The sequence below is a fragment of the Pseudophryne corroboree genome (genome assembly GCF_028390025.1).
Source record: "Pseudophryne corroboree isolate aPseCor3 chromosome 3 unlocalized genomic scaffold, aPseCor3.hap2 SUPER_3_unloc_29, whole genome shotgun sequence".
NCBI classification, from domain to species: domain Eukaryota; kingdom Metazoa; phylum Chordata; class Amphibia; order Anura; family Myobatrachidae; genus Pseudophryne; species Pseudophryne corroboree.
This window is the reverse complement of record NW_026967518.1, coordinates 625,636-649,148: the sequence shown is the minus strand read 5'-3', so window position 1 is coordinate 649,148 and position 23,513 is coordinate 625,636. Positions and strand designations below refer to the sequence as shown.

Genomic DNA, 23,513 nt, shown 5'->3' with positions numbered 1-23,513 from the left:
TAATCCTGCAATCTCCAAGGTGGTAAAGGAGGAGTAGTGGGAAAAGGCGACCAGGACCCTATCAGAGGGGTGGGATCAGACCATGAAATTACTGTCGGTAGAAAAGTTCAAGCGACCAGGTTCTGGGATACACTGTGATAAATATGGAGACTGACACAGGACATATTATAAAGGATAAGCATTTATTTCTGTAAGTTACAACAATGAGAACCTGCAAATAACAAGTTATACTCAGTTACAGTAATAGCAGGAACAAATTAGAATACTCCGCTCTTATCTCAGATGTTTCATGATCTGTCCCAGATGATGGTCATCGATGAAGTAGTTTAAACAATATAGTTCAGTCGCCCTCAGGGTCCCTCTTTAATAACTGTCTGAATTTATTAAACTGAGGTGAGTTTATAGAAGTCTATATCAGCTGCAGACAGAACTAGCTTCAATCAGAACTAACCTGCTATGTGTAAGTCTCTAGGCTTTATACCCTGCAAGGATACACTAACATTGTCTTACCAGATATTACATTCAGGGTCTGTGATGCTGGGTGCAGTAGTCATTCAGTATAACATCATTTATCTTATCCTGGACAACTGTCCCCTTTCACCTACTTATGAATACAATACCCCAAACATCTTACTAGACAGTTTCCATCTGAGATACTGATACAGGTTGAGTATCCCTTATCCAAAATGCTTGGGACCAGAGGTATTTTGGATATGGGATTTTTCCGTATTTTGGAATAATTGCATACCATAATGAGATATCATGGTGATGGGACCTAAATATAAGCACAGATTACATTTATGTTTCATATACACCTTATACACACAGCTGGAAGGTTATTTTAGACAATATTTTTTATAACTTTGTGCATTAAACAAAGCGTGTGTACATTCACACAATTCATTTATGTTTCATATACACCTTATACACAGCCTGGGGGTCATTTAATACAATATTTTTAATAACTTTGTGTATTAAACAAAGTTTGTGTACATTGAGCCATCAAAAAACAAAGGTTTCACTATCTCACTCTCACTCCAAAAAGTCTGTATTTTGGAATATTTGGATATGGGATACTCAACCTGTAATAGGAAGATATATTTATTATAATCAGCCAGCCTAAAAGCTGTGTATATTCTTCCCACTCACTATGTCCTTCACAATAGGTCAAAGGTGAGAGACAACTGTGGATATATGTTTCTAACTGGTGTCTAAAGCACTAATCCTAATAAAAGTACATAAATAAAGTAATAAGGTCATACGTATACAGAATGGAGTTACACATGGACAAAATGGCATCTAAAAAGTAGTAACTAATATCACCCTATATTGAAATCTATCAATGTGAGGGATCAATTGTAATGACCTAGAAGAAGGTCTATTCTCTAATATGAACTGTGTACAGCAGAGTAATAAGTATAATCACGCACACCTGGATGTCTAATGCTCCAAGTATTATAGAGGTCAGATTCAGCTAATAAAGGGAGCATGAGGAAGCTACGGAACGGGCGGCATTACCGGTCTGTTCATCAGTGGTGGAGGATCTATCAAGATGAGGGTCTGGAGCAAGAGTAACATCTCCCATAAGGAGAAGTGCAATTTCTTGTAGCTTTTGAAAAAAAATATGTAAGAAATCAGGGCTGTCTGGCATGAGGGGCATAGAGAGAAGTGAGGGTGACATATTTATAATGGATTTTCCCAACTAGAATCCAATATCTACCATTGCAATCCACCCACTTGCTTTCCAGGTGAATGGGGCAGGATCTATTAGAAAGGTTGGCTACACCACAGGAGATATAGCATGTTGGGTAGTTATTGGTAAACTGAGGGGGAGAGTGCAATGGAACATGTGATTCCTGAATGGCTACCACCGCCGCCTTCTGGCCAGTGAAATATTTTATTGCAAGACGTCTCTTACGGGGAGAATTAAGACCTTTTACATTGACTTAAAAATGTTGCCGTGATAGAGAGATCAGATCATGGTATGAAACATCTAGGATCATCTGTGTAAAGTCCAATAGAGTCTGTAGGACGTGTGCATATTTCAAACTATCATAAAGGAAAAAATAAAATAGGGAACAAAAATGGGAGACAAACAGAAATAGCGTCCATAAAGGAGCTAGAGATTCCGTCACTAGGGTACCGTAACAGAAAGGTAGAAAAAGGTGGCGGTCGGGCCTAAAAGGGAAACCCACCGACTACCCTAAGTAGCCATACGAGAGGCAAAATCTAGTCATCATAGTAACAATTGTACAAAGAAATATCAAATCTCAATGTAACCAAAGGAGGTAAAAGCCAAGAACCTGGTCTGTTATCTAATGTAGGTTCTACCAACACCGTTATAAGGGCAACAGGATGTTAGAGGAATCAGTCATGCTTTGCCTGGACACCCAAACATTCTAGAAAGGTATTATGAAACGTAACAGTGGAAAGAATATCAGACCATATACTATATAGCTGTTATGATTCCTGTACTCCAGACCGGAGAAGATCTTATGGCAGGGATCTGAGTACAGGAACAATATGCTGGTTGTGGGAGCTGGAGAGCCTAGTAACCCCTGGCGCCCTAACTCCGTTGTCTCGCCCGTGTTATCAGAAATCCCCTGCGAGACTATGGTTGCTTGAGCCCATGGCAGCCGCGTTCGAAGGGCGGATTATGTCTGCCCAACCCCGATGCCCCAGCAGGTCTTAATGGGAGACAAGGGGAAATCCGAGACAGGGTGATAACAAGGGGCCCTCTGACTAAGCAACCAGGCCAGGGGTTACAAGCTAACTAACTTAAATCAAAAGGTATGTGCGGACTAGCCGCCAGGGAAAAGGACAACCAAAGATCCACTGATCCGACACTCCTATCCGGCACCGCTGGACACCAGAGTGGATCTGTGGAAGCGGAATCCTCCGCAAAAGCTCCAGAACACAATTAAACAAAATAATAAACAGTAAGCGGACAAGCCGCAACACACGGCTGCGCCGCGACTCACGAACACCGCCAGATGTTAAAGGTGCTCGGTCAGACTCCAGGAACAGATGGTAAACTTCCGAGTACAGGTTCTCTGAGGACAGGAACAACCGAATAGACCGGGACTGGGAACTCTCTGCAGCAGACACAGGCAAACAGGAAGCTATCACCGGCGTCTGTGAGAAGTCCAAAGGGAGCCTATAACTGTGAGCTCCCCAATCAGGATCCAGACTAGGCAATTATAGTAATGCCGTGCAGCTTGCATGCTGCACGGCCAGCACATAATGATATGATTAGAGTAGACCCAGCAACGTGGAACGCGGCCCGTACGTGGCGTCCCTGTTGCTAAGGTCTGGGCGGCTGCGTGCGCCCGGCGTCAGCGTTGCCAGGGAGCCGGCGGCTGTACGCGCCCGGCGTCCCTGGTTGCTAGGCGCCGGGCCGCACCGCCGATCGGACCCCGGCGCCTAACAGTACCCCCCCCTTGAGGAGGGGTCAAGGAACCCCTAAAGCCAGGTTTCCGAGGAAATTCTCGAAAAAATGCCCTCTTGAGCCTCGGGGCATGGAGATCTTTATCCAGGACCCAAGACCTTTCTTCTGGACCATAACCTTTCCAATGCACCAAAAAATAAAGCCGACCCCGGGACCACTTGGAATCGAGAACCTTCTCCACCAAGAACTCCTGCTGACCCTGTACATTAACTGGTGATCTCCCCTGAGATTTTTTACGAGGAAATCTGCTGGACGAAACATATGGTTTAAGCAATGAGCAATGGAAGGTATTTCCGATCCGTAAAGTTTTTGGTAAACGTAACCGGAAAGCAACTGGATTGACTTTTTTGATAATGAGAAATGGTCCAATAAATCTAGGACCCAATCTGGCTGAGGTTTGTCGAAGTTTAATGTTGCGAGTCGACAACCACACCCTGTCTCCTACTTTAAAAGTGCACGGCCGCCGGAGCCTGTCAGAAAATTATTATAAGCAAACTCCGCCAATGGAAGAAACTCAGACCAGTCATTTTGGAGTTTGGCCGAGTACAAACGCAAATATTGTTTAAGAGATTGGTTAACTCGCTCAGTCTGTCCATTGGATTGTGGATGATAGCCGGAGGTTAATGATAATTTCATCTTTAACGAAGCACAAAAAGACTTCCAAAATTGTGCAATGAATTGTGGACCCCTGTCAGAAACAATATCAGTGGGTAACCCATGGAGTCTGAAAACATGACGGAGGAACAAGACTGCCAATCCCTGGGCAGATGGCAATCGGGGAAGAGCAATAAAATGGGCCATCTTGCTAAAACGGTCCACTACCACCCATATGACTCGGCATCCGGCTGACAGAGGGAGATCCACCACAAAATCCATGGAGATATGCGACCATGGCCTAAGAGGAACATTCAAGGGCATAAGTTGACCAATAGGCAAAGAACGGGGGAACTTTATGCTGTGCACAGACCTGACACGAAAAAACAAACTCTTTAATGTCTTTGGAAAGACCAGGCCACCATACTGAGCGGGATACTAATTCCAAAGTCTTAGCGATTCCCGGATGCCCGGCAACTTTGCTATCATGAAACTCCGCCAAAACAGTTGCTCTCAAAAACTCAGGGACAAAAAGACGACCAGCAGGAGTATTTCCCGGAGCTTGATGTTGAAGCAGCTTTAATTGGGAAAATACATCCTGTGTGAGACCTGCCTGAATGACTGAAGGCGGAAGTATGGGAGTAACAGGACTGTTGTCTTGAACCGGAAGAAAACTGCGTGACAGGGCATCTGCCTTGGTATTCTTGGAACCTGGTCTGAAGGTGATAATGAATTTGAAACGAGTAAAAAATAAAGCCCAACGAGCCTGTCGGGCATTCAGCCGTTTAGCCGATTCAATGTATTGAAGATTTTTGTGATCAGTCAAAACTGAAATGGTATGGGTCGCTCCTTCAAGCCAATGTCTCCACTCCTCGAAAGCCCATTTAATAGCCAGCAATTCCCGGTTACCAACATCGTAGTTGGATTCTGCAGATGAGAATTTCCTGGACATAAAGGCACAAGGATGTAACTCAAGGGAATCTGGATCCTTCTGAGAAAGGATAGCCCCTACTCCAACCTCCGAGGCATCAACCTCAACAATGAAAGGTAATTCTGGGTTGGGATGTCTAAGGACAGGGGCTGAGACAAAGGCTTGTTTTAAGGCCTGAAAAGATAACTCAGCTTCACATGACCAATTGGTAGGATCTGCTCCCTTCTTAGTAAGTGCCACAATGGGAGCAACTAGGTCAGAGAAAGAGTGAATAAATCTTCTATAGTAGTTTGCAAACCCTAAAAAGTGCTGAATTGCTTTTAAGTTGGCGGGTTGCGCCCAACTAAGGATGGCTTGGACCTTCTTTGGTTCCATTCGGAATCCCCGAGGGGAAATAATGTACCCTAAAAAGGATACCTCCGTGACATGAAATTCACACTTCTCCAGCTTGGCATATAAGTGATTTTCACGTAATTTCTTTAGCACCTGACGCACCTGGGTAACATGTTGTTCTACAGAGTCAGAATATATCAAAATATCGTCTAAATAGACCACAACGAATCTTCCCAGAAACTCACGGAGCACATCATTAATGAGATCCTGGAAAACTGCCGGAGCGTTAGATAGGCCGAATGGCATGACCAGATACTCATAGTGGCCTGACTGAGTACTGAATGCCGTTTTCCACTCATCCCCTGACCTGATTCTGATGAGGTTATATGCTCCTCTCAGGTCAATCTTAGAAAAAATAACAGCCGAACGTAGCTGATCAAAGAGGACAGAGATCAGCGGCAGAGGGTAAGTATTCTTTACTGAGATTTTATTCAAAGCTCTAAAGTCAATGCAGGGTCTGAGTGAACCATCCTTCTTCTCTACGAAGAAGAAACCTGCACTTAAAGGGGATTTAGATGGCCTGATAAATCCTTTCCCAAGGCTTTCTTTCACATACTCATTCATGGCCACAGTTTCAGGACCAGACAATGCATATAACCTTCCTTTAGGCAACGTGGCACCAGGAATTAACTCAATGGCACAATCATAAGGCCTATGGGGGGGCAAAATATCCGCATTGCCCTTGGAAAACACATCAACAAAATCCTGGTATTCCCCAGGAATATGTGCGGAACTGGCGGCAGCTACTCGGATAGGAAGCGAAATACATTCTTTATCACAGATGGTACCCCATTGTAGGATCTCCCCAGACTGCCAATCTATGATGGGATTATGAAAGGCCAGCCAAGGGTGACCCAGAACCACAGGAACTGCTGGACAATGGGTAAGGAAAAACTCAATCTTTTCAGAATGCAGAGCTCCCACCGAGAGCAAAACAGGAGGTGTACATAGAGAAATAACCCCATTGGATAAGGGACTCCCATCTAAACCATGCATGGTGATACACCTACCCAAGGTTAGCTGAGGAATACCTAAGGCCTTGGCCCATGTTAAATCCATAAAGTTTCCTGCAGCTCCACTGTCCACAAAAGCAGAGACAGAGGAACAGAGGCTGCCATAGGAAACTTTAGCAGGAACCAACAGTGAATTATTTGAGGAGATGAGCTGCAGACCAAAGTGAACCCCCTCACAACTCACTTGGTCAGGAAGTTTCCCGACTTGTTTGGACAACTACGGGCAAAATGTCCCTTACCCCCGCAGTATAAACACAGACCAGAATTTTGCCTCCTGGTTCTTTCTTCCGGAGACAATTTGGAGAAACCAATCTGCATAGGCTCCTCCATGTCTACAGGAATGGAAGGAACACAGGGAGAAGACCCGACAGATGCCCCTTTTTCAGCCCTCCGCTCTCTGAGCCGACGATCTATTTTAATAGAGAGCTCCATGAGGTTATCGAGAGTCTCAGGAGCGGGATACTGGAGGAGACTGTCTTTTATAGATTCAGATAAGCCGAGGCGAAACTGACTGCGCAGGGCTGGGTCATTCCAGCTACAGTCGTTCGACCAACGGCGAAACTCCGTACAATAATTCTCTGCGGGATTCCTACCCTGTCTAAGAGCACGCAACTGACTTTCTGCGGACGCCTCTCTATCAGGGTCGTCATACAATAGCCCTAAAGATTTTAAAAAGGCGTCTACAGACGATAAGGCCGGATCGTCTATCTTTAAACCAAAAGCCCAGGTCTGAGGATCCCCCTGAAGCAGAGAAATAATAATCCCAACCCGCTGAGCCTTCGTACCTGAGGAGACTGGTCTTAAACGAAAATACAGTTTGCAAGATTCTTTAAAATCTTGCAAACTGTATCCCCAGAAAAACGGTCAGGCAGATGCATTTTTGGTTCAGGGATGACCCTCGGGGAAGTCCGTAACAGATCTTCCTGTGACCTCACCCGGAGGGACAGATCCTGAACCATCTGAGTAAGTTCTTGAATCTGACTAACAAGAAGCTGGCCATGATTTGGCCCAACACCGGCGGGATTCATAAGGCCGACAAATTCTCCCAACTAAAAAGTGAAAAAATTAACTGTAAGTTAAATCTTTTCTTTTGTCTGGCCGGTGATAATGTTATGATTCCTTTTTTCTTTTGTCTGGCCGGTGATAATGTTATGATTCCTGTACTCCAGACCGGAGAAGATCTTATCGCAGGGATCTGAGTACAGGAACAATATGCTGGTTGTGGGAGCTGGAGAGCCTAGTAACCCCTGGCGCCCTAACTCCGTTGTCTCGCCCGTGTTATCAGAAATCCCCTGCGAGACTATGGTTGCTTGAGCCCATGGCAGCCGCGTTCGAAGGGCGGATTATGTCTGCCCAACCCCGATGCCCCCGCAGGTCTTAATGGGAGACAAGGGGAAATCCGAGACAGGGTGATAACAAGGGGCCCTCTGACTAAGCAACCAGGCCAGGGGTTACAAGCTAACTAACTTAAATCAAAAGGTATGTGCGGACTAGCCGCCAGGGAAAAGAACAACCAAAGATCCACTGATCCGACACTCCTATCCGGCACCGCTGGACACCAGAGTGGATCTGTGGAAGCGGAATCCTCCGCAAAAGCTCCAGAACACAATTAAACAAAATAATAAACAGTAAGCGGACAAGCCGTAACACACGGCTGCGCCGCGACTCACGAACACCGCCAGATGTTAAAGGTGCTCGGTCAGACTCCAGGAACAGATGGTAAACTTCCGAGTACAGGATCTCTGAGGACAGGAACAACCGAATAGACCGGGACTGGGAACTCTCTGCAGCAGACACAGGCAAACAGGAAGCTATCACCGGCGTCTGTGAGAAGTCCAAAGGGAGCCTATAACTGTGAGCTCCCCAATCAGGAGCCAGACTAGGCAATTATAGTAATGCCGTGCAGCTTGCATGCTGCACGGCCAGCACATAATGATATGATTAGAGTAGACCCAGCAACGGGGAACGCGGCCCGAACGTGGCGTCCCCGTTGCTAAGGTCTGGGCGGCTGCGTGCGCCCGGCGTCAGCGTTGCCAGGGAGCCGGCGTCCCTGGTTGCTAGGCGCCGGGCCGCACCGCCGATCGGACCCCGGCGCCTAACAATAGCAATTATATAGCACAGGAAATAAAGATAACAAGATTTATGGTAAGAACTTACCTTTGTCAAATCTCTTTCTGCGAGGTACAATGGGCTCCACAAGGACAGACATTGGGGTGTAGAGTAGGATCTTGATCCGAGGCACCAACAGGCTCAAATATTTTGATTGTTCCCAGAATGCATAGCGCCGCCTCCTGTATAACCCCACCTCCTTGCACAGGAACTCAGTTTTTAGTTAACCAGCCCAATGCAGTAGCAGATAAAAGAGACGACAACAGTTAGTAGCCACATACACCACACTCTCACGACAGGAGAAGTGTCAGCAGCTAACGCCATACCAACCCAAAGAAGCTAAGTGCGTCAGGGTGGGCGCCTTGTGGAGCCCAGTGTACCTCGCAGAAAGAGATTTAATAAAGGTAAGTTCTTACCTTAAATCTCATTTTCTGCTGCGGGGTACACTGGGTTCCACAAGGATAGGCATTGGGGATGTCCTAAATCAGTTCCTTATGGGTGGGGACGCACTGTAGCGGGCACAAGAACCCGGTGTCCAAAGGAAGCATCCTGGGAAGGGGCAGTATCGAAGGCATAGAAACTTATGAACGTGTTCACCGAGGACCATGTAGCCACCTTGCTCAATTGTTCAAGGGTCGCACCGCGGCGGGCCGCCCAATAAGGTCCAACAGACCGAGTAGAATGGGCCTTAATGTTAGAAGGAGCCGGAAGGTCAGCCCGAACATAAGCATGTGCAATCACCATTCTATTCCAACAGGCCAGGGTCTGCTTGTGAGCAGGCCAGCCATGTTTGTGAAAACCAAATAGAACAAAGAGGGAATCAGACCCTGATTGAAGCTGTCCTCTTCACATAGATACGGAGAGCCTGTACCACATCCAAAGACCGCTCTTTGGAAGACAAATCAGGAGAGGCAAAAGCCGGAACCACGATCTCCTGATTAAGGTGGAACGAAGAGACCACCTTAGGTAAATACCCGGGACAAGTCCTAAGAACCGCCCGGTCATGGTGAAAAATCAGATATGGGGAACTACAAGACAAGGCACCCTAATCCGACACTCGTCTAGAAGAGGCAATAGCAAGTAGAAACAAGACCTTAAGAGAAAGCCACTTAAAGTGCACCGATTCAAGTGGTTCAAAGGGAGACTCTTGTAAATGTCTCCAAAACCACCGACAAATCCCAAGAAGCCACAGGCGGGACATAGGGAGGTTGAATCCGCAACACACCCTGAGTGAAGGTATGTACATCAGGTAAGGTTGCAATTTTTCTCTGGAACCAAACCAACAAGGCAGAAATATGAACCTTGATGGAAGCCAAATGCAGGTCTAAGTCTAGGCCCTGGTGAAGGAAAGCCAAAAGCTTGGCTGTACTAAATTTGGAAGCGCCATGATTGTTAGATGCGCACCAAACAAAGTAAGAATGTCAGACCCTATGGTAAATCCGAGCAGAAGCCGGTTTCCGGGCCCACAACATAGTCTGAATGACCGCCTCAGAAAATCCTTTAGCCCTCAAGACGGAAGCTTCTAGAGCCATGCCGCCAAGCCCTGGTAGACACAGGGGCCCTAAACGAGGAGCTCTGGTCGTTGTGGAAGTAGAATGGGACGCTCTAGCGAGAGGCCCTGGAGGTCTGAGAACCAGTGCCGTCTGGGCCACGCTGGAGCTATGAGAACCAGGCTTCCTCCTTCCTGCTTGAACTTCCGAATTACCCTGGGTAGAAGTAACACCGGAGGGAACACGTACGGCAGCCGAAACGTCCATGGAACCGCCAGCGCATCCACTATTGCTGCTTGAGTACTTGGCAGACAGGCTGTTTTAGCAGACGCCAAATCAGCCACTCTCTTATTAAGGTCCTCTCCGAAAAGGATATCTTCCTTAAAAGGTAGTACCTCCAGGGTTTTCTTAGAGTCCAGATCCACAGACCAGGACCGCAGCCATAAAATCCGGTGGGCCAGAACGGACGTAGTAGAAGTCTTTGCCGCCAGGATACTGGCATCAGAAGCCGCCTCCTTAATATAGTGAGAAGCTGTGACTATATACGACAAGCATTGCCGAGCATGGTCAGAAGAGATTTCAGCTTCCAACTCCTGGGCCCACGCTTCAATAGCTTCTGCAGCCCATGTTGCTGCAATAGTGGGCCTATGCGCAGCACCCGCTAGGGTGTAAATCGCCTTTAGACAATGACAACCTTCCACACGCTTATCCGTAGGCTCTTTTAGAGACGTGACGGTAGTGACAGGTAGAGCTGATGAGACCACCTTCCTCACCACATGTGAATCCACTGGCGGAGGCGTTTCCCAATTTTTACTCAGCTCCGGCGTGAGGGGATAGCGAGCCAGAAGCTTCTTGTGAGGCATGAACTTCTTTCCTGGATTTTCCCAGGATTCCTGATGTTTATCAACAAGTCGATCAGAAGGAGTTAAAACTTGTTTAGCCACATTCTGACGCTTAAACCTGTCCGGTTTCTTAGAAGGAACGGACGGCTCCAGGTCATCCGTAATTTGAAGAATGATCTTAAAAGCCTCCAATAAATCAGGAACATCCACTTGTGAAACACCATCCCCATCAGGAGCATCCAGGTCGGAATCTGTGGGATCAGTATAAACGCTATCTTCATCAGACGACGTGTCAGGGACAGCAGTGGATTGTGAGGAAGTAATGGCCCGCTTGGATGACCTCCTGGTCTCAGGCGGCCGAGGGTTAGACTTCTTAGTAGTCAGGGAATGGCTCAATTGCTGTAACTGAGTGGACAATTGATCTGCCCACGACGGATTAACCGCGGGGACCATGAACGGTTGCACCAACACAGGAGGTCCCATAGGGGGCGTTAGTCTGGTAAATTGCATAGTCAGTAGCATGGAGAAGGTAGCCCAAGCCCACAGTGGGTCATTCTGAACCCCCGTTGCTACCGTCCCACTGGGGGGCAAGGAACCCCCAGAACCTTCAGCTACTACGTTTTCCTCAAATGTGTCTGCAGCTTCATCACCACTCCCGGTGGGATCAGCCACAGAACCGTTACCCTCAGTAGCGGACATGTTATAAATCGCAATATAAGGTAACACAGTATAATATCAGCAGCACAATACCTGAACCGTGCAGTGTATTCAGCACAAACAGGAATTCAGGAGAGATATGGTGACTAAAATCACAGAGAAAAATACACACTAAGTATATCTTGTGAACAACCTATATTAATAATAAACCTGACGCACCTAGCCCCCAGAGGTTATAGAATATAGGGATAGCAAGCTGAGTGAGAAACACGAAATGGAGGTCACACAGCAGCCAGATGCACACATATAGTCACAGTTGTACAATGAAGAAGTTATGACAGGCAATAATACTGCACTGGACTAGCCATACAATGAGATATAGCTATACAGATAATAGATATAACAATGCACAGTAAAGACTGGATGTATATCACAGGGTACTTGTACTAAATAACCCTGACTAAATGCACTTTTTCATGTAGAATACTTAAGTGTCCTGTAAAAAACACAGCGCTGACATGCAGGCGGCTTTACAGAGGAGGATTTGCCCAAACAGTCCCAGGAACAGTGTTGCTGTGTGTAATGGCGCCCAAATACTGACTGGGAGTGAGAGAGAGAGATATGCAGCTCCAGGGCGGGAACATTTACTCTAAGTGGCGCCCTGGGGAAGGGGCTAAAGGTCCAAGCCTTATCCCTCTGCTGGACTTCACCACCGGTACTGTGGGCTGCATAAAAATGGCTTTTGAGAGAAACTGACCTGTGCCCTTGCCCTGGTGGTCTAATGGGGTCCCTGTACTGCCACAGTGTCAACGCCAGCACGCGCGGCCCGCCTCCCACTGGCAGCGCCGGATCGTGATAAAGTGTGGGTCCCGCGAGCAGTACCCACTTACCTCCTCCCAAAGTGCGGCCACACGATCCAGGAGAGTTTCGGCCATGTGTGACTGACCAGAAGAAAACCGGATCCTCCGCTGTAGGTACTCGGCAACCAGGGCGTGGGAGTGTACAGCGCCACTGGGGGAGAGATGAAGCTGCAGCAGGAAATGTCTCCTGACATCTAACCTCTGCTGCAGCCCTTGTAGACTTCTTTTTTCAGCAAAAAAGCTTTTTTCTTAGGGCTGCTGGAGCAGCCCCCCTGTAACGTGCCTGCTATTGCAAGCACCGACTACAAAACTGAGCTCCTGTGCAGGGAGGCGGGGTTATAGAGGAGGCGGCGCTATGCATTCTGGGAACAGTCAAAGCTTTTGAGCCTGTTGGTGCCTCGGAACAAGATCTTACTCTACACCCCAATGTCTATCCTTGTGGAGTCCAGTGTACCCCGCAGCAGAAAAAAAAGATAAGTTTTATACCCATAACAAGAGCAAATAAATCTGGCCTAAAAATAGATCCATGCCCAGTAACTTAGTCCCAGTTGGCACATGTTAAAGTAGGAAACAAACTCTGAGTGTCTGCAGCAGTCTTACTCCTTTAGCATATTACTTCGAGACAGAAGACAACTCCTCCGGGATTGGTTTAGGTAAAGTGTCATGAAGGGCTGTCAACAGGAGTGTCCCACTTTTTCAGAATAGCAGGGCCATCCTCGGGTGAAGGTATCACTGTGAAGGTGCCGTTTCGCATTACAATAAGCTTAGTAGGAAAGCCCCATTTGTATTGTACATTTCCTTGGGTGGAATAGACGTCTTTTGGCCAGCATCACAGGAGAAATATCCAGAAATAGCTGCAGATTACCCAGGCACTCAGTTGTGGATGAGAAAGACAAAGCAGGCCGTAGAATTCATTCTATAATATGAAAAAAGTGGACCCTGAGCATAGTGTCCCTCGGTACTTGGATAGGGGCCTGTTTGGACTTTGGGAGTCTATGGATCCTATCAATAAGAAGGTCCACGGCAGAAGCCTTCAGTGAAAGTTTCTGAAAAGAAGACCGTGGCATAATCATAAAGCTCAGCATTTGAAGCAGAATCCGGAACGTCCATTATTCTGATATTATTTCTCCGAGACCTGTCTTCTAAATCAATGACTTTATCACGACTAGAGACCGTGTCTTCCTGAAGGGTGTCGTGCTGAAATCAGATCTTTGTGAGATGCAACAATCTCTTTCATCTTAGTCTGTACGCGTGCCAATCTCACTGATACTGGACCTCAAAGCTTGAATGTTAGAGTTAAGTTCTGAGGTATTTCAGTCCTTAAATGTAGATAACATAGAATGTATAGAGCGTAGAGTAACAGGACCATCTAGAGTGTCCTAAGACGTCTTCAGCCATTACAGCTGGGCTGTGCATCTGACAAGAAGCAGATGATGTAGTGGTCTCAGAAGGACCACCTGAATTCGAGGTACCGAAGAGATGGGCAGGTGGGGCCAATTTGATACCTTTTAACCTTTTTTGGAGGCATGGTAAGCCGGCTACAAAGAGACTGACCTCTCAGAGATAGGAAAATACAAACAATCTATAAATAAAAGGAGCAGTAGTACGCTGTCAGGAGGTTACATCAAGATGACTCCGTTCAAAATGACATTCTTAGTCGGGGTGACGGGGGTATCCGAGCCAAAATTTCAAGTAAACATGATGTAATGCAACTCAAATAACACAGTAATGACCGAGAATTTCCAATAGAGGTCAGCGTGATCACAGACGTGAAGTACTCAGCACAGAGAGACACAAATGGCAAAATATGTGCTGAATTGAACATATATGTTTCTTTGTGCCCTTGAGAACGATCCCACTGTTATACACTATAGGTAGTAACACTGTCCTAACGTGTGATACGCTATGGGTAGTAACAAAGTGGTCATTGTAAGACATAGTGGTTACCAGAAAAGGCCTCTTAGGTTGTATGCAGTACTAACACTCTGCAGGGAGCACTTACAGTAGGTTGTAAGCAGTAGTAACGCTCTGCAGGGAGCACTTAGGTTGTATGCAGTAGTAACGCTCTGCAGAGGGAACTTAGGTTGGAAGAAAAAAAGGCATTTGGTTTCCCCCAGCACCCTGAATGATAACAGTAACCAGATATAAATCCCACATAATAATAGAATTCAGAGATCTTCGTTACACATATTTGCACAAATGTGTGGTTAAGCCCCAATGCCGCATCAAGGCGTCTCTGTATGTTTGGGGACCTTAGCGCTATATCTAGGTGCAGGGTGTGGCACCTCAAAACACCGGCATAAGCCAGAAAGCCCAGCGTAGCATACCAGTGAAAAAATTATAGTGTTAATAAATTAGTATTAAGGAAGCCGAAGCTATAGAGAGGTTGATACAAACATGAAATGTAATTAAAATAGAGAAATAGTGTTAAAAAATTAATAAGTGAAAAGTGTTTATAGAATGTAAAGGTATGCCACACTAAAGCCATCCAGCTCAGCCAGTCCAGAGGCACCACACCTCACACCTCCATTACCCCAATCTGGGTCTAATATTAACCAGCAAGGAGTCACATGATAATGGCTCCTTACTACAATATGTCTAAGCTAAGAGCCACCTACCTTGGAGCAACCCCATAATGCTCCATGTAGCATGTCAGGACCTGCACCTCCTCCTAATGCAGGAACCTCTCTGCCTCTCACAACAGACATATATATTGGTAGATGCTCAATTAGCTTAGTGATATAATTCAAGCGCTCCCTTTCGAGCACCTGAATGATATCACTTAGCTAATTGAGCATCTACCAATATATATGTCTGAAACTTAGGTTGTATGCAGTAGTAACGCTCTGCAGGGAGCACTTAGATTGTATGCAGTAGTAACGCTCTGCAGGGAGCACTTAGGTTGTATGCAGTAGTAACGCTCTGCAGGGAGCACATAGATTGTATGCAGTAGTAACGCTCTGCAGGGAGCACTTAGGTTGTATGCAGTAGTAACGCTCTGCAGGGAGCAGCTGTAAACCAGTTTTTTTTTCTGAGATCACAATCCCGTTGTGAAAGGATCTCATAAATTTGATAAATAAAACGTGTTTAAATCCGTTTTATATTTCACTTGCTTATATCAGTTATTACTCTACCCATATACCCATACATAGGTAGTGCTGGTATATACATTTTCTCATACGTCCTAGAGGATGCTGGGGTCACCATTAGAACCATGGGGTATAGACGGGATCCGCAGGAGACATGGGCAGTTTAAGACTTTCAAAGGGTGTGAACTGGCTCCTCCCTCTATGCCCCTCCTCCAGACTCCAGTTTTAGAATTGTGCCCAGGCAGACTGGATGCACTACAAGGTAGCTCTACTGAGTTTCTCTGAAAATACTTTTGTTAGGTTTTTTTGTTTTCAGGGAGATCTGCTGGTAACAGTCTCCCTGCTTCGTGGGACTTAGGGGAGAGAAGTAGGAACCACTTCCAGTGAATTCAATGGCTCTGCTTCTGGCTACAGGACACCATTAGCTCCTGAGGGTGCTGATAGCTGGGTACGCCTAGATGCTCACTCCCTCAGCCGGCCGTCACCCCCCTTACAGAGCCAGAAGTTTGAAGACAGGTGAGTAGCAGAAGAAAAGTAGACTTCTACAGTGACGGCATTCTGAGGTACAGCGCAGCAAACGGAACGCTGCGCGCCATGCTCCCACACATAACAGGCACTGCAGGGTGCAAGGTGCAGGGCATAAAATCCTCCTTTAACACTAGCACATAAGGGCATATAGGCCCTCATTCCGAGTTGTTCGCTCGGTAAATTTAATCGCATCGCAGCGATTTTCCGCTTAGTGCGCATGCGCTATGTCCGCACTGCGTCTGCGCCAGGTAAATTTGCTAAGAAGTTAGGAATTTTACTCACGGCTTTTTCTTCGCTCTGGCGATCGTAATGTGATTGACAGGAAGTGGGTGTTACTGGGCAGAAACTGGCCGTTTTATGGGCGTGTGGGAAAAAACGCTACAGTTTCTGGGAAAAACGCAGGAGTGGCCGGAGAAACGGGGGAGTGTCTGGGCGAACGCTGGGTGTGTTTGTGACGTCAAACCAGGGACGACAAGCACTGAACTGATCGCAGATGCCGAGTAAGTCTGGAGCTACTCAGAAACTGCTAAGAGAGGTCTAATCGCAATATTGCGAATCCGTCGGTCGCAATTTTGATAAGCTAAGATTCACTCCCAGTAGGCGGCGGCTTAGCGTGTGCAAAGCTGCTAAAAGCAGCTTGCGAGCGAACAACTCGGAATGAGGGCAATAGTGTGGTGGCACTGTCCTAACCCCCGCCAGTATAAAAATGTAGTAACGCACACTGAGGAGAAGCGCGCCATTGCGAGAACGGGACTTCTTCCTCAGTCAGCCAGCACACTACTCGGCGCCATTTTTCCCTCCTTCCATGCAAGGACGCTGATCCTTCCTTCACCACTGTATCAGGGTGCAAAATTAAATTAGTGCTGTGTATATTTCTGTATATACTGTTATATGAATAAAAGGGCGCCGCAGGCAGGGGCGGATTGGGACCGGAAACCAGCCTGGGAAATTTATGGAAGCAGCCCTAATAGGGGTGGTGTCTGTTGAGGGGATGTAGTCTGTCAAGTGGGCGGAATTACTGCTCAAAGGGCCTGCTAAAGCGCTGGCACAGAAAGTGCGCGGCGCAAAATTTTATGGGCGTGGCTTCGTGGGGGAGGGGCGTGGCCACATAATCGTGCCAAGTCATGATTTCACTGAACTCAAATCTCACTTGAAAATCCTGAGGCTTCAACCAAATCCAGAATCTGATCCTCCATTCATCCCTAATGATCCCCGTCTCTTCTACAGCACGACATGCCAGTGATGCTGTATCACATGACCCTGCTCGTATCATCATCATCATCACATCCCTGTTATCATGTATGTAGCCTGTCAGCCTGCGTGTGTCACTATCATGCAGCAGCGTGCCCATATCATACACATGAGCATGGCAGCACTAGCATCCCCCGGCGGGCAGCACCGATGCCCAATGTCACCACACAGCACATAGTGGCACCATCCTGTATATAATATGAAGTACTGTACCACTGTCTGTGACTGACAATTGTACTGTGAATGGAGCTGGATACACTCACTTCATTCCTGACCTTTATAAAGTGCTGGAATCACTGTTGCTGGCTCCAGTGTGTTGGTTTGACGCAGAAGTATTGCTGTAGCAGCAGGGTGCCTGACATATTATCATGTACATTTGCTACAACATGACGCCACAGAGTAATTGGAAGATGGGTTATAGGTGGTCGGGAAGTGGGGGGTTAAGCAGCCAGCAATGACTGGGGGTATGAGGAGGAGAGAGGGAGGCAGGGAGGGGCAGAGTGAGCAGGGAGAGGGGAGTGTAAGACTGGGAATAGAGGAGTGAGGGAGGACCTGTGCTGCAGTCTGGGACATACTGTAGAAGCTGACAGCCAGACAGGAGACTCACTGTAACTACAGAGAGGTGTGACACCACACAGGAGGGATAGCAGGATTACACCACAGCGCCCGCACTACTGCCATTCTCGCCCCACTGCCAGCTGCTGCTCTTTACCTACATTCAGCTGCTGGCTCCAGAGACGAATTGTCCCTGGGGTCTTGTAGCCTCCGAACGGGCCGATTCCAGTGCTGGAAGGCGGGCTCCGCTAGCACCACGACTGCCCCGGGTTTGCTGTTATAGTACTGTCAGAACCGCCCAGGTTGGCCCCGCCCCCCTCCTCTGGGAGCACAAAAAGCTGCCGGTGAAGGGCGGAGCTCCGAAAGGCATCACTAATCAAATGGGCGGGATTTAGCAGCTAACTCTCCCACCCACCGCCCTCTCTCCTGAGCCGCAGCAGTCATCCACCTGTCCGCGGCCCTTGGTGTGCGGGTAGCGCCGGGCCTGGCTGCCGCGAGCGGAGCTAAGCTCCGATCACGGCAGCCGGCCAGCATTGGGGATGACGGCAGCCACGGAGGGGACATACGGACCAACCAAACGGAATCTGGTCCAGTGTCTCGGCGTGCCAATCCGCCGCTGGCTGCAGGTCTGTGGCAAACTTTGTTGTACAGTTCTCTGCTACTAACGCAGGGTTGTGAGCTGACAAAATCCTCTCTGTGTCCCTTGACAGAGTTTACATGATGAGAGTTCACACGGCTGTGTGACATGTGCAGTCCTTCTGTTACCACTCCGCACATTACTCCTCTGATTAATGGATCTGTCCCGTATAAGCCCCGGAGTGTCTGTGGGGTGTTTGCACATGTATGTAGCATGTCTGACAGGGTGGTCTTCCCCTGAGGAAATTTTAGTAGGGACACAGATAGAGATATATATATATATATATATATGTGTGTAAATGTGTGTATATGTATAATGTGGTGGACCGTCCGACACCACTAAAAACGTGTATGGGTGAAAACATTGAGTGATAATATGTCTGAGTCTCAGGCACATCCTGGAGACAGTCTGTGGAAGAGGTGTTTTTCCAAAGTTTTCTTTTTCATCCACACCAGGCCCCTCGGGGTCTCCTAACATTGTCTCTGTAATGCACACTGATACCGACACAGACTCTGAATCCTGTGTCGACACTAGTTTTCCAGAATGATTCCGACATTAACTAGAAATATTCAGTACATGATTGTAGCTATAAGACAATACGGTGTACCCTCCTGTACCAACAGAAGAAGGTTTACCTATATAAAGAAAGAAAAGGAAACCTTTTCCTTCCTCTCATGCTTCACAAGGGAATTCAGGTTAGCCATTCCCAGCAGTGGACAGGGGGAGTCACCCCCCATTTTAAGAAGGGTCCTCTCACGGTTAATAAGAAAGTGACTCTGCCTGTAACTGGGACATCTGTCCATAACGAGCCGACAGACCGCACGTTGGTGTATACATTAATATTTACTTATACAACCCATGAGACTTTACTCAGGACTACATTGCATGTGCATGAATGAGTAGGGCTATTGCAAAGTGCTCTGATAATTTTATCATCCAGTATTGACGCTAGCTATGGTTGAGATTCTCCTAACGTTAGATCATATATAGTATGCTACGACATCCATGCGTGGAGCCATGACAGAGAATTCACCAGTGGAAGGCGCTTCCTGCTTCCAAAATAGATTATGGAGTCTCTCCCGTACTCGAGGGGAGACCTTGTTTGGTAGCGTCCTGGATGATTTGGTGGGCAGCTGCCACAGGGGAGTTGTTTTTTCTGCCCTTTGTCCCTCCACAAAATAAAAAAAATACAAAATCAGCCCATGTGGTACGAAAGAAGTAAAAAGTTTCCCTTTCTTTGCATATAGAGGTAGGGGAAGAGGAAGAGGTCCACCTCTTCAGGATCACAGGAGCAGAAATCATCTCCTGCTTCTGCCAAATCTACTGCATGACGCTGGGACTCCTTTGCGAGGGTCCGCCCCAGTGGGGGAGTGCCTGACATTTTTCAGTCAGTTCTGGGTTCATTCTGGCCTGGACCCGTGGGTTTTACAAATAGTGTCCCACAGATGCGAACTGGAGTTCAAGGCGTTTCTCCACACCGATTTTAAATCGGCCTTACCAGTTTCTCTCCCTGACAGGGAGGTAGTAAGCGCAGCCATTCAAAATTGAGTCAGGAACAGGTCATTACCCTGATTCCCTTGTTCCAACAGGGGGGTAAATTTACTAAGGTGAGAGATTTTTAGAACTGGTGATGTTGCCCATAGCAACCAATCAGATTGTATCTATTATCTTCTAGAAACAGCTTGACAAATGTTAAGTAGAATCTGATTGGTTGCCATGGGCAACATCACCAGTTCTAAAAAAACTCCCACCTTAGTAAATTTACCCCTGGGAGTGGTTTTTTTTATTCAAGCCTCTTTGTGGCTCCAAACCCGGACGCCTCAGTCAGACCGATCCTAAATCGAAAATTTTTCATTTTCTACCTGAAGTAATTCAAATTCAGGATGGAATCTCTGTAGGCAGTAATCTCTAGTCTGGATAGACATAATGGATGCCTACTTACATGTTCACATTTATCCTCCAAGGATTGCCTGAGATTTGCAATTCAGGATTGTCATTACCAATTTCAGAAGTTGCCGTTTGGTCTATCCACGGCTCCGAGAATTCTCACCAAGGTAATGGTGAAAATGATGGTTCTCCTTCGCAAGCAATTGTCACGAACCGGGTATCTGGACGCCATTACTTGCCTTTTAGATGTCTCCTGAAGCTGGCTCAGCGTTCCAGGGCCGGATTTCATCTGTAATACTGAGGTCCACATTCTGCATCCCTCTCTTGTCACCCTGAGACGCTGTCACAGCGGTGCCATGTTTACTTTCTGAATGGCGTCTCCCGTCCTCCGCGGCCTCCGCCGCCGTTCCTGTGTTCCAGTATACAGGTTATCAGAGTGGCGCCTCATGCCTGCCGCAGCCTCCGCTGTCGTCCGCGTGGTTCTGGTGGGCAGTCATCAGTCTGGCGTCTCCTGTCCTCTGCGGCCGGCGCCGCCATTGCTGCTAAGTTTCCACATGGATTACCAAACCAACTTTCCCTCCAAGTACCAACATGGGCGCAGCCATGTTGGATTCCTTCACATGTTCAGTTTCCACCAATTCGCTGCTCCACTGAAATCTGCATAATTGCCTAGCCAATTCCTTCCTTGCTGCAGGTATAAGTATCCTGTGCCTGAGCAAGGAAGGCGTCAGTGCTTTGGTTGTCAAACCTAGTTCCAGTCTCTCTCCTGTGGTTGTTTTCCAGGTTTCAGTTCCTGTCTCCAAGCTTCCACTAAAGAGACCCGCTCCAGTCTATCACCTGCGGTGCAGCCTGACTCTCCAGTCCTCTGTGACTACTCCAATTCCAGTTACAGATTCACCTGCTTCCAGCACTCAAGCTTCCAGCAGAGATCAGTTTCCCTTAAAGCACCGGTATTATTATTTCATCGCTCTCAAGCTTCATATTTCATTTGTATTTCATCGCTCTCAAGCTTCATATATCATTTGGCTGGTTCCACCCAGCACTCACTCCGTGTCTACATCTGACTGGTTCCAACCAGTACCCACAGCAGCCACTTCATCTTCAGCAGTCCAGCTTCCCGAAGAACATCAGCTGGTACGATCCTGGGTTATTCCCACTACTACAGTCGGGCCTGGTAAGGACTTTCCATCTAGAGGACAATAAGAACTGTACCCATACTACCAGAGCCCTGTGGCCATTGCCACCCTGTAGTACCCAGGAACTGTGATATGTTATTGCTGATCTTACGTATTTCTTTTATTACTGCTGTGTTGCATGGAGTTTGTTAATAAACATCATTGACTTTTATCCTGGTTGTCGTGGTCACGCCTTCGGGCAGTTATTCTACACGTTACTTACATGTCTAGGGGTCTGATACAACCTCCCAGGTTCCGTTACATCTCAGCCCCTACAACTGAGGCTGCCTCCCGTCAGCTCAGGCCCTCAGTTGTGACAGTAAGCGCTGACCATATGAATCCAGCCGGAGATCAGGATCAAGCGACCAGGCCGATGCAAGAACTGGCAGCCAGACCCGAACATCAGGAGGCTGCACAAGGCCATATTATCCACTGTCTCCAGGATCTCTCTACTCGGCTGGATGGGATCCAAACGACCCTTCGTGGATCTGGCGCATCCGGTGCGTCCACCACAGCGACACCAGTTGTAACCCCACCCACCTTACCCATTTCTACTCCACAACTTCATCTTCCAACGCCAGCAAAATTTGACGGATCTCCAAGATTCTGCAGGGGATTTCTCAACCAGTGTGAAATTCACTTTGAGCTACAACCCGGCAGTTTCCCCAGTGATCGTACTAAAATTGTCTATATTATTTCCCTTCTCAGTGGCTCAGCCCTTGACTGGGCATCACCTTTATGGGAGAAGTCCGATACCCTGCTGTCCTCCTATACTGACTTTGTAACAACATTCAGGTGCATCTTCGACGAGCCAGGCCGGGTAACTTCAGCTTCTTCTGAGATTCTCCGTTTACGCCAGGGAACACGTACTGTGGGACAGTATCTTATACAGTTCAAGATCCTGGCATCCGAACTGGCATGGAACGACGAGGCCCTGTATGCTGCATTCTGGCATGGCTTACCAGAATGCATCAAGGATGAATTAGCTACCAGAGACTTGCCCTCTAAGTTGGATGAGCTAATCTCTCTATGCACTAAAGTTGATCTGCGGTTCAGAGAAAGAGCAACTGAGCGAGGAAGATTATCTGCTCCAAAATCTTCTGCTCCTCCTCCTCGTCAACCGTCTCCATCCAAAGATGAGCCCATGCAAATTGGTCGTTCCCGTCTATCTCCCGCTGAGCGCCGAAGACGTCTTTCTGAGTCTCTCTGTCTCTACTGTGCAGCTCCGTCTCACACCATCAATACCTGTCCCAAACGTCCGGGAAACTTCAAATCCTAGCTCGCCAAGGAGAGGGCCGGCTAGGAGTAATGATCTCCTCTCCATCTCCTCATGATTGTAATCTCCCAGTCTCGCTTCAAATTGCTCAAAGTTATAGGAACGTTATTACCCTCCTAGATTCCGGAGCAGCTGGGAATTTCATAACGGAAGCATATGTTAAATGGCGGTCCCTACCCACCGAGAGACTTTCCTCGTCCATTTCCTTGACTGCCGTGGATGGTAGCAAGATTTTTGACGCAGTTATTTCTCTAAGGACTCTAGCAGTTCATCTGAGAGTAGGAGTTCTTCATTCAGAATTTATTTATTTTCTAGTGATTCCAAGAGCCACACATCCAGTGGTTTTGGGCCTTCCATGGCTCCGTCTCCACAATCCATCGATTGACTGGACAACTACGCAAATACTGGCATGGGGTCCCTCCTGTGCTGAGACCTGTTTGTCCAAAGTACTTCCTGTTTGTTCTTCCTCCTCCAGGTCGTCTGATGTTTCACCTCCTCCATATCAAGACTACACGGACGTATTCAGTAAAGCTTCTGCTGATATCCTTCCTCCTCCTAGGGAATGGGACTGTCCAATTGATCTCATCCCAGGGAAGGTTCCACCTCGAGGCCGAATTTATCCATTGTCCTTACCAGAGACGCATTGCATGGAGGAGTACATCAAAGAGAATCTGGCGAAGGGTTTTATTCGACCTTCTTCTTCTCCAGCTGGCGCAGGCTTCTTTTTTGTAAAGAAGAAAGACGGTGACCTGCGGCCGTGCATCAACTACAGAGGTTT

At 47.4% G+C, this 23,513-nt stretch overlaps 1 protein-coding gene and 1 pseudogene across 1 annotated transcript in view; both read left to right on the top strand.

Moving 5' to 3' along the window:
* The window catches only part of LOC134983913 (oocyte zinc finger protein XlCOF6-like), a 127,435-nt gene that overhangs the window by 11,406 nt on the left and 92,516 nt on the right, over positions 1 to 23,513 (top strand). The gene's annotated exons all lie outside the window — the stretch shown is intronic.
* On the top strand, positions 18,448 to 18,550 carry LOC134983926 (small nucleolar RNA U13; annotated as a pseudogene).